Source organism: Salmo trutta, chromosome 12 (genome assembly GCF_901001165.1).
Source record: "Salmo trutta chromosome 12, fSalTru1.1, whole genome shotgun sequence".
In the NCBI taxonomy this organism is placed as follows: domain Eukaryota; kingdom Metazoa; phylum Chordata; class Actinopteri; order Salmoniformes; family Salmonidae; genus Salmo; species Salmo trutta.
Genome location: NC_042968.1, coordinates 13654103 through 13671489, shown reverse-complemented (window position 1 = coordinate 13671489; position 17387 = coordinate 13654103). Strand labels below are relative to the sequence as shown.

At 43.5% G+C, this 17387-nt stretch overlaps 1 protein-coding gene across 4 annotated transcripts in view; it reads left to right on the top strand.

Annotated features, from left to right (window-relative positions):
* The first annotated feature begins 1417 nt into the window (after positions 1 to 1417).
* The window catches only part of LOC115202948 (coiled-coil domain-containing protein 102A), a 69057-nt gene continuing 53087 nt past the window's right edge, over positions 1418 to 17387 (top strand). Inside the window, exon 1 of one of the 4 annotated variants that reach the window (XR_003880089.1) lies at positions 1418 to 1758. The gene's annotated coding sequence lies outside the window, so the exon portion shown is untranslated. Of the gene's footprint in view, positions 1759 to 2185; positions 2362 to 17387 lie in introns of those variants that run through there. The other 3 variants (XM_029767153.1, XM_029767151.1, XM_029767154.1) reach the window with 3 other exon arrangements.

Below are 17387 nucleotides of genomic sequence, written 5' to 3'. Positions count from 1 at the left end.
CATTTCACTACACTCGCATTAACATCTGCTAACCTTGTGTATGTGACAAATAAAATTTGATTTAATTTGATATCGACTGGGCCCCAAAAGCATGCTTGAGCGGCAGAGTCGATATCCTCGTTTATAAACCCAGGGTCGTTACAATACTATGGCTTGACCGGACCGGGTTATGTGTTGTGAAGCTAGCCACAATAATTATTTGCCACAATAGTGGAATTTGCGGTTCGCCTTTAATATAAAAATCCCTCTTTGAAAGCGATGCAAAAGGTTACAACTGGTGAAATCATGCCATATTTAGAATTGATCATGTTAAACATGGTTGGAGTTTTGGAATGTGGAGCAATGAAATGGGGTATCAGTCTACTCGGTGACACCCAGAGAACACAACTGTGAAGAGTTTACGGAAATATTAGCGTCGTAGCTCTTATTGCAGGACTTTGACTGTGGGAAATCACCTCGCCAGTCAGCCTATTGTGCGTATTGACATTCTTATTGCACTGTACAGCCTTACCTAACGATTGGGGATCAATGAAATGGGGTATGAGCCTACTCATTACCCAAGTGCTTTTTTCCCCCCCAAAGTCCTCCTCAGGAGTTATCAGGCTCCAAAACATCCACGTTGTATTATTTTTCCTCTGGAATAGTGTTCAATACAACATAGTAGGTTGACTGGTACAATAAATGTGGCTCAATTCACAGTGGTTTCAGAGTCCCTAATGACGCTAATGTTCTCTGGGTGTCACTGAGTAGACTGTCAATGATCCACAATCCATAGGGAAGGTGTAAAGAGAAATAAGTATGCCCTCAATGCAATTCTAGTCTAATACGTCCAGTGTGATTTGAACAGATTTTTGTCAAATTAACAAATGAGTGCCTTTTGTTGATTTTATATAAGAACATTCCAACCTCGTTTAGCATGATCTATTCCATTATGGCATGATTCCACTATTTGTATTATTTGCATGACTTTCAGTGAGACACTTTTATTTTGAAGGCAAACCGCAAATTCCCCTATTGTGGCTAGCTTCACATAGGTGGGTCCGACCACCATTAATCAAATAAGAACAGTCTTATAAATTAGGGCTATTTTACTTGATGACACTTAGCTAGATCGATAGCTAACTATAGCTACTGAAACAGATTATGTCGTTTTGCTATGTTTTTGGGGAAGAACATTGTTTGCGTCCATCAGCTAGCTTTTTAACGACCAGCACTGTCCAAAGCTTGGGGAAGTGTGTCTGCGCTCGTGCGGCACCGGCACCGGCGCCAGACAAAACTTGACCAGCGTCATAGCATACGTATCCGTGCATCGTTGTGACATATGAAATACGAGTGACAGTGTAATCAATGTGCAATAATTACGTCGACAACGAATGAACGTGTTCAATTATTATGTGACGTGCAGTCATATTCGGGTCCTGATTGGTCGACAAGCTTATTCGACACGTCAGATAGTGTTATTTGACGTGTATATTTTTGGGGGGGACAACAAAGACCCAAACGGCGTTCCATATTTAAGGAAATTCTCAAACTGTCAGTGGGCTAGATGGACGGTTTCAAAGCGTCGTCTTTGCCGCCGCCCTCATCTCCAATTCCCACCCATTTTCGCTTCCCCACTCGGTCAGCCATACCTCCAATTCCCAAGGAAAAATTCCGGTCGGAAGAATGACGGTAAGACTAGCGAGGAGAGAATAGCGACTTCTATCCAACAAATATCGCGTCAAGTGGCATTTAGAATAAACTGTGCCATTATAAAAGGTATGTGCATATATGTGTTTTATTCTGCAGTGGACAGCTAGTTTCACTTAAAAAGCCACAGCTTGCTTTCAACACTGGGGTGTCAAATGACAGACAACACGGCAGAATTCCATGCAGGAAAGCCGAGTCTGATCCCTTTCTGTCCTTGTGTGTGCATGGATATTATTCAACATTCGTGAATGAACATAATACGTTTGTCTGTATGTTGACTAACTTGACAATGTTGATACATTGTTACAAACCCAACGTTGCTCGCTTTTACTACAGCATGACCACATCATGAAGTTGATATAACGGAATGTTTTTTTTCGTCACTCCACCTAGCTCGCTAGTAGTATTGTAGCTGTCAGGGGGTAAATTCTTCTGTTTGAGTTGACCGACATTTCCCCTGTGAAATGGCTTTGCTTATGAACTGCAATGACGCACGTATAACTCGTTTATAACGAGGCGCGTGTGTTACAATCTCACAACAAAGTGACAAGTTTAGAGGTTCGATTGATACTGTACCTCTTATTGAAGAAACAATCATGCTACACTACAGTATTTGCCACGAGAATTTTAGAGGACTGTTGAATGATACCGTTGAATGACACAGAATAACAGGTTTGTGGAGTGACACGTTTTTTACATTCAGAGGTATCGTTCTTGGGAAATCCATCTGCTGAAAGTTTTGTGCCATCATTGTTGTCAAAGAACTAGCTTTACTGTGTTAAAATCAGCATGGAAGTTAGTTAGTTCAACAGGACTGGAAATCTCTGCATGATCTTTTTCTAAATAGACATTTTTGTCTAGGCCTACTTTGTTGGAAATTCCATTGTTACATGGCTTGCATGCAACTTTTCCCTTCTTTTTAATTTTGTTTGTTTGTAATGAATGGGTGTTTCCCAGAAGATGATGCCAGCTCTGTAGCCTACTATTCTGTATAAGCATATTTTAGGGTACTGCGTTACATGTTTTTTGTTGTTATATTTTCCATAATACTGTGAAAGTAACATTGAATCATGGGACATGTTTATTATGGTTTGTTTTCAAGTGAACTCCATTCCTCTTTCTATCTCCATGTATCTCTCTTCATCTCTCATTCATCTCTTTTCCCCTTCCCAAATATACCAAGCGGTTTTGATTGAATAGACATAGCCTTCAGGTTTTTAAAAACATGTTTTTTCCTCCAGACTGGGTCTGGGTCTAGGCCATCTGCCTTACACCCATCTTAAAAAACACACCCTTGGTCTTCCACTTCAAAACAGTGTTAACGTGAGGCCAGACAAGTTTTATTAAGCCCAGGTCACTCTCACATTTTCCACACTTGTAATAGCAACTCCAAGGCCACAGAAAATATTCTTCCACGATAAATCCCATCATTCTAAATTATAATGGTAGTTTGTCAACTTTGCATATTGGTTTCCGTTTTAAAAATAGTTCAAGTAGAGAGCATTTAAATAAAATCTTGCGGAAAAGTGAAAATGGATTTATAGTACAGCCGGCCCAATAACTCTCACCATGTTCCCCTTTGTCCACCTCCACCTCTTTTCAAAATAATCTTGAGGCCTCTTGTTGGCCACAGATGTCATGATTTCTCTCTTTCTCCCCTTTATTCTGCTTCTTTTCTCATTGCTCCTGTCTAACCAGGCTTGGGGCTGAGTGAGACATGCTCACTGAAACCCTGGCCACTCTGGTTGTTGTCCACCCCAGTGATGTCCCTGTTTAGCCTACTATAGTCTGCCTACCTACTGGATGACTGTTGATGAAGATGACAAGAATGAGGATGATGGGGATGAGTCCAGCTGATCTTTTCTTTACAACCTTACTCCCCACATTCAGGCACATAACCCCCTGAATGAATGTCCTAACTCTAACTGGGCTTGCTTTAGTAAGCTACTTAAAGGCTACCTGATGCATGGGTCAGCTAAACAGACAGACCCAAATACTGAGATAATTCACATCTCTAGTGGGTTTCTTCTCTCACGCACGCACGCACGCACGCACGCACGCACGCACGCACGCACACACACACACACACATGCAGATGGACAGCTCCACCGTGTGTGGTTGTCATGACAACACCCCATTTTTAGGATAGCAGAGACCCATCTGCTTGCATGCCACATGCATCAGACTGTGAGTCTGTGAACTGATATTCTGAATCTGTCTGTGTGTGCGTGTGCGTGTGTGTGTGAGTAGTAACAATAACTACACAGGATTGATGTACCGCTTTTCTGAAAACCCAAAGACTCTACGCTATATGTAGCGAGTAGACTATGCCTTTGGCTTTGAAAATACCTCTCCTTGGTCTTATTTCCTGTGTGGAATGTCAACATCCTCCAATACCTCTCCACCCATCTCAACACTTACATAAACAATGTCAGACTATAACAATGGCTCATAGAATACTGGTGGTTAAGTGTAGCATGGCTACTCTTAGTGAATGTCCAGGATAAATACTGGAGGCTATACTCTGTTTATTTCGGTGCAATCAAGGGCAATTGGTATGTAGCCTGCATGCCAAATTGACAGTGTACCTACAATCATCCTCGCTAAATGCATTACCCTCTCGTGGTGTTTGCTCTCCCCTCAAACCCCCTTCTCCATTCCCTTTGCTCTCTCTCTATCTCTCGCTCTCGCTCTCCCCCCTAACCTCTCTCTCTCTCTCTCTCTAATCCAGTTATTTGACTGACATGTCTTTGGGCTTTGAAGTAAAGTTGCTGTCAACAGGAGATCTATAACTATTGTTATTTATTCCCGACTGGAAGACGTGTCCAGAAGAAAAACAAGTGACCAATCAGAGCTGACGTCAGTAGACCTCTGTGGCACTGGGTGCAATAAGTAATGACTGTTAAAACATGTTTAAGGAGCCATTTCCTCTATCAGCTCTGCGCTGGTAAATTCATGGTCAGGGACAGAGACCCTATGACAGATTGATGTCTAGAAGCTCCGATTGCAGTGCTATCTCAGCCAGCCCCATGACCATGCTTCTTGTCTTCATATCATCAGTCTTAGGACGGGTATACAGTCTGAGGCTTGGCTTAATGACTGATCCAGAAGCTCATTAACGCTTTGACACGTACGAACACACGGGTGTGATCATTCTACAGTGGTCCCTGCAGCGTACGCTCAAACCAATTAGAACAGTTATTTAGAACATCCAGTTTCGATTGACGCAACAGTCAGCATTTGAGCTGGCCACACTGTTTTTTAACAGAAATTTTGCATAAACACAGTCCTTACAACGTAATGTCCTGAATGTGACCAGTTTATTTTTGGATGCAATGTTCAGACATTCACAGAAGTATCGACAGCGTAACACAATCATCCAAACCGGAAAATGTAGGCTACATTAGTCCTAGCGCTGACGCTCGGCTGACAGAAGCCATAATATGAATGAGCTAATAGCAATTACTATTTACAATTACTCACATCACAGGTGAGCTCACTATTGATCGAAATAATTGAGTAAAAAACGTTCAAAAAATTGGAAGTAATCCGATGATGAGTAGTTTGTGCGCGCCGCCATATTTGTTTTTTCGCCCCAACCAAAGATAGGAAGAGGAGACAAGAAGAGTTTGGTCTGTTTGCGGTATGCATTAGAGGTCGACCGATTCATCGGAATGGCCGATTAATTAGGGCTGATTTCAAGTTTTCATAACAATTGGAAATCGGCATTTTTGGACACCGGCATTTTTGGACAATCACGCTGGGGAGAGATATTTGGAACTCACACTTGAAAAGGTTAAGAGATAAGAGACAGTTCTTCATTGCTTGTTGGTGTCCTAATTTCTCAATTGAAATATCAGCCTTCTGCAGAGCTCACTCGTGACACAGCACTGTGATAACGGATGATATGGCTGACACCCAGAGGTCTGCATGGTGTTCAGTATGGCACTATCACACAGGTTTAGATCTTATCTTGTATGTAGAGGATCATGTATCAATAACCAGCATCCATCGCTATTTTACTTGAGATCTTGAGACAGTTAGGGTTGGTGTGTGTCATTTGTTTTTGGCTGTCTAGTCTGTTCAGTCTGTCCATGCTCTGAGCAGCTAGGTTGGTGAGCTGTTTAACCTTGGTGTCATTTTGAGACTTGTGGCTCTGATGAGGAGCTGTGATAAGACAGATGTCGATGATATCTCACAGGACTGTGTCTATGAAAGCACTTAGTGTTAGCGTCTCTCTCCGTCTTCCTCTCGCTGTCTTTCTCTCTGTCTGTCTTTACTTCTCTGTCTTTCGCTCTCTCTTTGTCTTTCTCTCCCTTTTTCTGTCTCTCTGTTTGTCTCTCTCTCTCTCTCTCTCTCTCTCTCTCTCTCTCTCTCTCTCTCTCTCTCTCTCTCTCTCTCTCTCTCTGTAGCTATGGCCAGAACCTGCTAGCAGGCCAAACCTGGGGGAATGGAGAGAAGAAAATACTTTTTTATCAATGATGAGAGGATCTAGGAGGAATTTGCTGGGCTTTGCATAGTAATATATTTGTCCTATTTCACACGTACCCTGTGTATTAGAGGTCGACCGATTATGCTTTTTCAACGCCGATACCGATTATTGGAGGACCCAAAACAAAGCCGATACCGATTAATCGGCCGATTTTCCTATCAAAGTAAGTGCCTTATTTTCTGAATATCATGTTGTAATTTCTACTGTAGCATACCGTATGTATGGAGCATAATATATTTACTGTTTTATTCATGTTTTCAAGGACTGGTGACAAATCATGCATTTTGATTCTTGCATAGATTGTAATGAACACATATGATGTGTGTAAAATACTTTTTTGAACGTTGTATGGGTTAAGAACAGCTAATGTTAAGCTATTTGGCTGCTGTCAGACCAAAGATGTTAAAACAAAATGAGGTGAAGGGATAGTTCGCTCATCTTTCGAGTAAACTTCCAGAAGTGAATGAAGGGAAGTGAATGATGGTAGATGACACACCCCCTTCAACATGCATACTAGAGGTCGACCGATTATGGTTTTTCAACACCGATGCCGATTATTGGAGGACCAAAAAAAGCCGATACTGATTAATTGGCCGATTTCTTTTATTCATTTGTAATAATGACAATTACAACAATACTGAATGAACACTTATTTTAACTTAATATAATACATCAATAAAATCAATTTAGCCTCAAATAAATAATGAAACATGTTCAATTTGGTTTAAATAATGCAAAAACAAAGTGTTGGAGAAGAAAGTAAAAGTGCAATATGTGCCATGTAAGAAAGCTAACGTTTAAGTGCCTTGCTCAGAACATGAGAACATATGAAAGCTGGGGGTTCCTTTTAACATGAGTCTTCAATATTCCCAGGAAAGAAGTTTTAGGTTGTAGTTTTTATAGGAATTATAGGACTATTTCTCTCTATATGATTTGTATTTCATATACCTTTGACTATTGGATGTTCTTATAGGCACTTTAGTATTGCCAGTGTAACAGTATAGCTTCCGTCCCTCTCCTCGCTCCTACCTGGGCTTGAACCATCGACAACAGCCACTCTCGAAGCAGCGTTACCCATGCAGAGCAAGGGGAACAACTACTCCAAGTCTCAGAGAGAGTGACGTTTGAAACACTATTAGCGCGCACCTTGCTAACTAGCTAGCCATTTCACATCGGTTACACCAGCCTAATCTCGGGAGTTGATAGGCTTGAAGTCATAAACAGCGCAATGCTTGAAGCATTGCGAAGAGCTGCTGGCAAACGCACGAAAGTGCTGTTTGAATGAATGCTTACAAGCATGCTGGTGCCTACCATCGCTCAGTCAGACTGCTCTATCAAATCATAGACTTAATTATAATATAATAACACACAGAAATACGAGCCTTTGGTCATTAAAATGGTTGAATCCGGAAACAAAACGTTTATTCTTTCAGTGAAATACGGAACCGTTCCGTATTTTATCTAACGGGTGGCATCCCTAAGTCTAAATATTGCTGTTACATTGTACAACCTTCAATGTTATGTCATAATTAATTACAGCCTTTGTTAGGAATACATTGATTTCACACAGTTCGCAATAAGCCAGGCGGCCCAAACTGCTGCATATACCCTGACTGCTTGCACGGAACGCAAGAGAAGTGACACAATTTTCCTAGTTATAAGAAATTCATGTTAGCAGGCAATATTAACTAAATATGCAGGTTTAAAAATATATACTTGTGTATTGATTTTAAAGAAAGGCATTGATGTTTATGGTTAGGTACATTGGTGCAACGACAGTGCTTTTTTCGCAAATGCGCTTATTGAATCATCACCCGTTTGTCGAAGTAGGCTGTAATTCAATGAGAAATGAACAGGCACCGCATCGATTATATGCAACGCAGGACACACTAGATAAACTAGTAATATCATCAACCATGTGTAGTTAACTAGTGATTATGTTACGATTGATTGTTTTTTATAAGATAAGTTTAATGCTAGCTAGCAACTTACCTTGGCTTCTTGCTGCCCTCGCGTAACAGGTAGTCAGCCTGCCACGCAGGCTCCTCATGGAGTGCAATGTAAGGCAGGTGGTTAGAGCGTTGGACTAGTAACCGGAAGGTTACAAAAACAAATCCCCGAGCTGACAAGGTAAAAATCTGTCATTCTGCCCCTGAACAAGGCAGTTAACCCACCGTTCCTAGGCCGTCATTGAAAATAAGAATGTGTTCTTAACTGACTTGCCTAGTTAAATAAAGGTGTATAAATAAATAAAAAATATAAAATAAAACAATTTGGTAAATCGGTGTCCAAAAATACCGATTACCGATTGCTATGAAAACTTGAAATCAGCCCTAATTAATCGGCCATTCCGATTAATCGGTCGACCTCTAGTGTGTATTATACACACGTGTGAATTGGAATATGTTTTTTTGCATATCAAATCCTCCAAGACACCCTCGGAGACTGCATTTTTCACTGGAACAAAGTGGAAGAAGGACCTTGCTTGCCATGAATATGGCCTCGGGTACATGGCTCCTGTGAATGTTTTGATGACATAACATCAGCTGTTACAGAGAGTAGTGGATTGTTGAAATATTGCTCCTTTCTGAGTTTAAGCATTAAAAAGAATAGAGCATCACAGCAGTTTAGAAAAAGCTCTGATTCAGTGGCTGTTGATGTGAACTCCGTACTGCCTGCAAGTCTTTCCATGTGAATCTGACAAAATGCCTAACTTTAGCTTTATATAAGACATTGTTATTACTGTTTGGCAGTAATGTTACATTTGAGCAAGGCATGGAATGCCTTTGGTCTTGTCTGTCAATGGGGCATCACTATCGGGCAATCTTGCTGTGGTTGCTGCCGTTAAAGCAACCTTCTGTTTAATTCTAGCTTCTTTAACCCGAGTGTGTGTTGTGAGAGAGTGACTTTAACGTTGTTTTCAGAGATTGTTACGTTGTTGTCCGGAGACCACAGGATGGAGATGTGGGTGGAGCAGACAGCAGAGTTGGGGAATTGACTGACCACCACTGACAAACCCCCTCTTCCCTTCCCTCTCCTTCCAACCTGTAAACAAGTTTGGCTGCCCTCTCTCCAGGGAGTGGCTGTAAGTCACCCTGTAGCCTTTTGGGTGAGACAAACAGACTGACATCATTGGACAGTCTGTGCCTCTCTAAGCAGTCTGCCAGATGCACCAAAAGCAGCTGTTAGTGGCTTTAGTTTGAGAGGGACTGGGGCATGCTATGTGCTTCATTATTAGAGAAAGAGGCCCCTATTTACGTCCACAGAGCGCAGACATCAGCCCTGGTTTGGTCCGTCAGTGGAACGAATGGTGAGGAGGACCAGGCCTCGGCTACATTAAAGAACCTAGCTCTGCTCTCCCTAATGTAATGCAGCCCAGATTCCATTGGGCGCTGTGTATTTATGAGTGTGTTTGGTGTCTATTAAAGACACAAGTGTGTCATGCAAACCAAATGTAGGCACATGTCTGTAATAGGTTAATAAAAGCACTGAAGTAAACAAGTCTTAGGCGATATGTGTTTCTGGATAATGTATTGAAATTTAATTTCCTTTCCTTAACTTTTCATTGGTGGAGGCCAAGACTGCCATCAGCCTTGACCAGACAAAATTTGGCGTCGACGTAGCCAAAAACGGTTGCTATAATATGAGCTCATAAACGCTGGTATGCCTTATTTTATTGTCGTCCTGTTTCCTCTGTATGTGTTGATGAGAAGACCATGAGAAGGATTTATTTTTGGTCTGGTGTCAGTTCTGCCTTTCATAGTGATATGAGGGAGGACTATGTTCCTGTAGGTGCAATCAAATGAAGGTCTCTGAAGCCTCCTCAGATTGCTGTGCAGGACTAGTTGATCTCAAAGCCAGTTACACAGAAATACCCACAGGTAGTCTGACCGCACTGACTGAATGGGCTTTGTTGTGATGTGGGGGACTGCCAACACGTCCCGCCACCAACTGGGACAACATGTGAGTTATCATTTAAAGTCTTAGACAATAACGTTGGTCAGCCTCTGTTGAGCTTCCTGGAGGTATTCTGTTTCCCTCTTTTGGCAGTTGGTGTCACAGTAAAACCTTTCCTTCTGGGAGAGCCTATCATAACGTCTGATCCTGTAGTTTCTCTCCGTCCGCCTATGTGCAGACAGATTTAGAGAGCTTTAACGCTCAGTTACTTCTGCCTTACAGCCGCCACCACTTACCCATGATGCCCGGCTAATAGGGGCCCCCTGTCAGAAATAGGACCCTCTATTTGATGAAAAGTAAGAACAAGTAACACAAGCTCTGCACGGTTGCTCTGCACTGCGCCAGCCATCTCTACCTATCCCTTTGTCTGGCAGAAAGCTGTGATTCATGCCTAAATAAAGTACAGTCAGATCAATAGAGGGACGGAGCCTTAATCCATACTCTACACCACAGCCTGTATCCTTTTACTGCAACTTAACTCCAACTACTAACTGGACTGAGGATCTGTCCCCACCCCAGCGTTAGTGATTGTTTTTTACCCCACCCCACTGTGTTATAGCACTAGCGTGGACTCAATCCTGTGGTGAGGGGTTGGGCTTATTGCACTTAGCGGCAAAACGTAGCCAGCTTGATGTTCCAGCCACAGTATTTACCGTCCCGCTGGATTTTTTTCCCCTTACTCCTTGACACTTGCCTCTAGTTAAGCGAACTAACTGAGAGTCTCTCTCTCTCTCTCTTTCTTTCTCTCTCTCGCTCTCTCTTGCTCTCCTTAACACCTATCTGCCTAGGCAATTTATTGAGTTAACATTTAAGTTGTGTGTAAATAATGGACAGCTTGAAACACTCATCCACTTGGCTGATGTGTTCATGAGCACACTTCACACTGAGAGTGAAGAAACACTGAGACCCGTCCTGGGAGGTAAAGTCGTCCCATGACTAATAATATTGTCTGCTCCATGGAGTGAGTTGGGGTTTTTATTGAATCGTTCCTAACAGCATACATTTCCAATTTTAATTAAACCGTGCAAGCTGAAATTGGTATATAGCACATGATTCCTTATTGTGCTGGCATGCTTATCGATACTGTTGGAAAATAATGGAAAAAGAAAAGCTGTTTTGGGGACAGGAATGATTAAGGGAAGGGGAGCTGAGAGGCAGGGGGACAGATGGGAGGGTGTGGTGGACTGATTGGTGTTTTCCTCTGATTGAAACAGCAGGACTCCTCACTGAGCTGACAAGCTCTGCAGAGAGGAGCAGCTCCACTGAGGAGGAGAGGAGAAGCAGGATTCACTCTGCCACTCAGAATCTGCTCTAACCACTGTAGCCCCAGTAGTGACAGCAGAGAGGGATGGGGAAGATAGTGGGAAGAATAGAGGAGAGGTACGAGTGGATAAGGAGAGGGATTGAGGTGATGGTAGAAGAGAGGAGAAAATGACTAAAGGGGGATAGTGGATATATTAGGGTGTTTCTTTTACATCTCCTGACAAAAGATCTTTGAACCTACTGTGACCGGTGTCTTCTCCCTACACCCCCAGCTTCGTTCAAAAAAACGTCCTAATCCTGCTGGGTCATTTTAGTGCTTGTAGGAGATGCCTGTAAGGGGGGTTAAGTCGTCTCATCACCCGGCCCACAGGACAGATCTGAGCTTTGTGTCACTCTGCTCCAACAAGGAAGCAACCTAACAACAGACCAGATGGCCTTTACAACCAACTTTATGTGTGTTTCTGTTGGAGTTTATATGGGTGATATGCTCCTCCCTCTCTAGCCCCTAATCCCAGACAGTTTGACCCCACTAATGGGGAGAGATAAATTGGGGTTTGTACTGCGGCATTAACCTGCCAGGTCAGTATTCGACATCCATCCCTGTCTGAGGACGTCAGGACGTGGAAACTGGCCTCTAGGGGCAACAGTGAGCTCTGTTACCTTCACGTAGGTTTTGGTTTTGATAGGGCATTTGGATAAGGCATACAACTAGAAACAACTTTCTATCGCTGGATTCAAATTTGTAACCTTTGGAATCAGAGGCAGATTGCAGAATCAGAGGCAGATTGCCTCCGATTCAAAAGGTTTCAAGTTCGAATCCAGCGGTAGAAAGTTGTTTTTGAGATTTTAGTCTATCCCAAACCTTAACCCTTACCGTAACCATTCGGAGTTAATACCTAACCGTAACTGTAAAGAGTATGCAGAAATTGCCCATCAAAATTAATTCATTTGCTTCACGCTTTGAAGCTCATACCCTGCAGTCAGATGTGATCTACTCTTAGCTTAGGAGCTGTAACACAGGGTTGAAAGATATATACTCTCACCAAGCTGCAGAGAGCAGGCAGTGAAACAGGCTGTCAAATAGTATCTCTCCAGTCCTCCATCACGTCCTGGCCTGCCTGGGCTCTGGGCTGGCTGCTGAATAAATGATGGCTATTTAATAGTGCAGAGCCGCTCTAGACTCTGGACACTCAGTCAGCAATACACAGGTAGAGACAACTCTGAGACAGAGCAAGGCCACTATGCTGAACACAACACATTATCGCAACAACACAGGCGACAGGTAACCTAGCGGTTAGAGCATTGGGCCAGTAACCAAAAGGTTGCTACTTTGAATCCCCGAGCTGACAAGGTATAAAATCTGTCGCTGTGCCCTGGAGAAAAGCACATAGCCCTAATTGCTTCAGGGTCTGGCTGGTTGTGACCCCACTCTCCAAGGGTGTCTCGTGGGGAGTTGGGATACGCAAAATACACATTTCCAATTCACACCTGTGTAATACATTCTTGTACATGTGTGAAATAGGACACATATATGTACCTCAAATGATTATTACATATCAGTGAAGCCTTCAAAATATGTTCAATATGTGTGTCGTGTTGCGTACATTGTATGTGTGCATTTGTTTATGCAGACATGTATAGGTGTGTGGTAACCAATCCTCTAAACGAGTAGGCAATATGAATTGATTATAAGGGATTGTAGTCATGTACAGTAGCACTTTTAAGGTGTCCAAAGCCCATTGCAATGTAATTACTCTCACCTCATCCTCATCCCACTTCCAAGTCTGGAAAAAATCCCCCACACATTCCTCTGACTGCAGTTGTACTGTTTTAATTAGATCTAGTTTATATCCTGCTCCCTGTGAATTTAGCTGGGATTCTGCTCCAGTTCAGCTCTACTGCCTTTTGCTCTTTGATCACATCAATGAGACTTTTAATGTGGGCGAGTTCATGTGTTTGCATGTGGGATGAGTGTTTGTTTAAAAAAAAAAGAAATCTTCCAAATGACCTCCATCCACTAATGTTTGTGCTTTGGAATTTCATGGAGCTTAGTGATTCTGCTTTTATTCATTTTGTATGGCTGTCCAGTGTCCATTTCCTCTCCTTCAAGTCATCTTCTCTCTGATCTTGTCCCTGAATGTGGTGTGACTAAAGCATCTTTGTGAGGGCTGAGGTTTGAGGGAAAATGTGAAATGAAAATTTCACACTTCCCACCCCAACAGTTTAGCGATGGGGTTAGAATGTCAACATCGATGACCAAATCACATGTCATCTTCTGCAGTAATAGGGTGTGGTTTATGTGCGCACTTGTGTGTGCGTGCGTGCATGTGCGTAGGTGTCTGGTGTGTGTGTGATGCATGACATGTATTTTTACAAGCATATGTGTGGGTCTAAGTTTCTGTGCATGAGGACAGGATGTTAGTGAGTCATGGTTCAGGAATGCAGTGTATTATACATGGTAGACCCAGATCCCACTGCAGCCACGACACCTACACTCTTTAGTAAAAAAGGTTCCAAAAGGGTTCTTCGACTTTCCCCATCGGATAACCCTTTTTGGTTCCAGGTAGAACCCTTTTGGGTTCCATGTAGAACTATCTGTGGAAAGGGTTCTACCTGGAACCAAAAAGGGTTCTTCAAAGGATTCTCCTATGGGGACAACCGAAGAACCATTTTAGGTTCTAGATGGCACCTTTTTTTCTAAGATTGTAGGTCCACATGGAACACGACTCTTCCTATTGTTGTGCAGTGTCAGACAGAGGGAAACTAGAATGAACTGTGTGGGTTCAGATGAGTTAGGCCCCATGCCATAGATGACGTGACACACATTGAGTTAGAGGTGTAACCATAGAAACAAGCTTCAGAAATGTTATTTTGAGGTAAAGAAGACAGACAGTTTTTTACTCTGTGTGACTAGGGTTTCCATTGGCGATGGACTTAGACCAGGGCTCAGAGTGTACTAACCAATTTTTGTGTCTGGATGTAAATGACAGATTCTCAATTGCTATGTCATTGTTCATCAGTTGCCATGGCAACACCACAGCTAGCACTATAAATAGGGAATGGTTAGCTAGTCTAAGATGTCTTTAGCCTAGATTCAATCAGACTTTGATATTACAGGCCACAGTTGATATGGTGAAAACATTGTGTGGGGAGGCAGAGGCACAGAAACTCACATCAATACCTTTGCCAGATAACACTGTTAAACAAATAATTTATGTTATTGCTAGCAATCAAGAGGAAACACTGACTGAATGACTTAAGTAGCTGTGAGGGCCGAGATACCCATTGTATGATACACCAAGAGCAACTGGCCGGCAAAAGAGCTGAGCACAGAACTCGGAGATATACTGCAGCAGGTAACTTCGATTGTAAACTACATCAAACCACATCCACTGTGCGCACGCCTGTTCGCCAAACTATGTGGAGATCTAAGATCAGAGCAAAACAATGTTCTATTTCACACCAAGGCTTGGTGGTTATCGAGGAAAAGATTTTTGGTTCATATCTCCTGTCGTCTCCCTCTGGAGCATTAATGCCGCGTTCAAAACAACTGGGAATTAGAAACTGGAAACTTGGAAATCTCAGACTTCAGATTTCAGTGCGTTCAAGACAACTGGGAACTCTGAAAAAAACGAGCTCCAACTGGGATTTTTTTTTTAACAGTCATCCAGCTCAGAATTCCAACTCGGGAACTCAGGTCTCTTTCTAGAGCTCCGACTTTCCGACCTGAAGATCACTGATGTTATGATTTGACCTCGTATTTTTTCAAGTGGTCTTGAAGTAGTCTTGAAGCACCATAAAACACATGGTACCCTAAGCCAGCTCATACACTATATATACAAAGGATGTGGACACCTTTTCAAATGAGTGGATTCGGCTATTTCAGCCACATCTATTGCTGACAGGTGTATAAATCGAGCACACAGCCATGCAATCTCCATAGGGAAACATTGGCAGTAGAATGGCCCTTACTGAAGAGCTCAGTGACTTTCAACGTGGCACCGCCATAGGAAGCCACCTTTCCAACAAGTCAGTTCGTCAAACTTCTGCCCTTCTGGAGCTGCCCCGGTTAACTGTTAGTGCTGTTATTGTGAAGTGGAAACCTCTAGGAGCAACAACGACGGCTCACCACCTCAAGCTGAACCTCGGCAAGACGGAGCTGCTCCTCCTCCCGGGGAAGGACTGCCCGTTCCATGATCTCACCATCACGGTTGACAACTCCCTTGTGTCCTCCTCCCAGAGTGCTAAGAACCTTGGCGTGACCCTGGACAACACCCTGTCGTTCTCCACTAACATCAAGGCGGTGACCCGATCCTATAGGTTCATGCTCTACAACATTCGCAGAGTACGACCCTGCCTCACACAGGAAGCGGCGCAGGTCCTAGTCCAGGCACTTGTCATCTCCCGTCTGGATTACTGCAACTCGCTGTTGGCTGGGCTCCCTGCCTGTGCCATTAAACCCCTACAACTCATCCAGAACGCCGCAGCCCGTCTGGTGTTCAACCTTCCCAAGTTCTCTCACGTCACCCCGCTCCTCCGCTCTCTCCACTGGCTTCCAGTTGAAGCTCGCATCCGCTACAAGTCCATGGTGCTTGCCTACGGAGCTGTGAGGGGAACGGCACCTCCATACCTTCAGGCACTGATCAGGCCCTACACCCAAACAAGGGCACTGCGTTCATCCACCTCTGGCCTGCTCGCCTCCCTACCTCTGAGGAAGCACAGTTCCCGCTCAGCCCAGTCAAAACTGTTCGCTGCTCTGGCACCCCAATGGTGGAACAAGCTCCCTCACGACGCCAGGACAGCGGAGTCAATCACCACCTTCCGGAGACACCTGAAACCCCACCTCTTTAAGGAATACCTGGGATAGGATAAAGTAATCCTTCTAACCCCCCCCCCCCCCCCAAAAAGATTTAGATGCACTATTGTAAAGTGGTTGTTCCACTGGATATCTTAAGGTGAATGCACCAATTTGTAAGTCGCTCTGGATAAGAGCGTCTGCTAAATGACTTAAATGTAAATGTAAATGTAAAGTGGTAGCCACACAATCTCACAGAACGGGACCGCCGAGTGCTGAAGTGCGTAACGCGTAAAAATCGTAAGAATCGTTTGTCCTCGGTTGCAACACTCACTACCGAGTTCCAAACTGCCTCAGGAAGCAACGTCAGCACAATAACTGTTTGTCGGGAGCTTCATGGAATTGGTTTCCATGGCCTAAGATCACCATGCGCAATGCCAAGCGTTGGCGAGGAGGAATAATGGTCTGGGGCTGTTTTTCATGGTTCGGGCTAGGCGACGAGGTCACTACAGGTCACTACAGAAATGGTTTGTCGAGATCGGTGTGGAAGAACTTGACTGGCCTACACAGAGCCCTGACCTCAACACCATTGAACACCTTTGGGAGGAATTGGAACGCCGACTGTGAGCCAGGCCTAATCACCCTACATCAGTGCCTGACCTCACTAATGCTCTTGTGACTGAATGGAAGCAAGTCCCCGCAGCAATGTTACAACATGTTTGACGAGGTGGTGCCCACATACTTTTAGTAATGTAGTGTATCTGTGTGAAGATGTATTCAGTGCTCTCGTCTGCATTAAAACCAAATATCGATCCAAGTTGGATGTGACAGCAGAGATGAGGTGCGCAGTGTCAACCACGCCCCCTGACTTTGAGAAGCGCCGACCTGATATGCATTAAGCCACACCCATTTCATTAGTGGTGATGAGAGAAGATACATTATGCCAGTCTAATTTGCAATTGACTGTCATAGACCCCCATGAAAGATATGTAATGGTGAGTTGAGAAGACAATCAGAAATACTGTTAGAATGTTTTCCAATTGACTGCCATAGCCCCAAGTAAAGAAGTGACCATTGGCTGTTAATTACATCATTTTTTTCACATGGTTGGGCCGTGAGAATTTTCAGATATCAAAATGGGGTAGTGGGCCAAAAAAGTTTGGGAACCCCTACGTTAGAAATGCAGAAAGA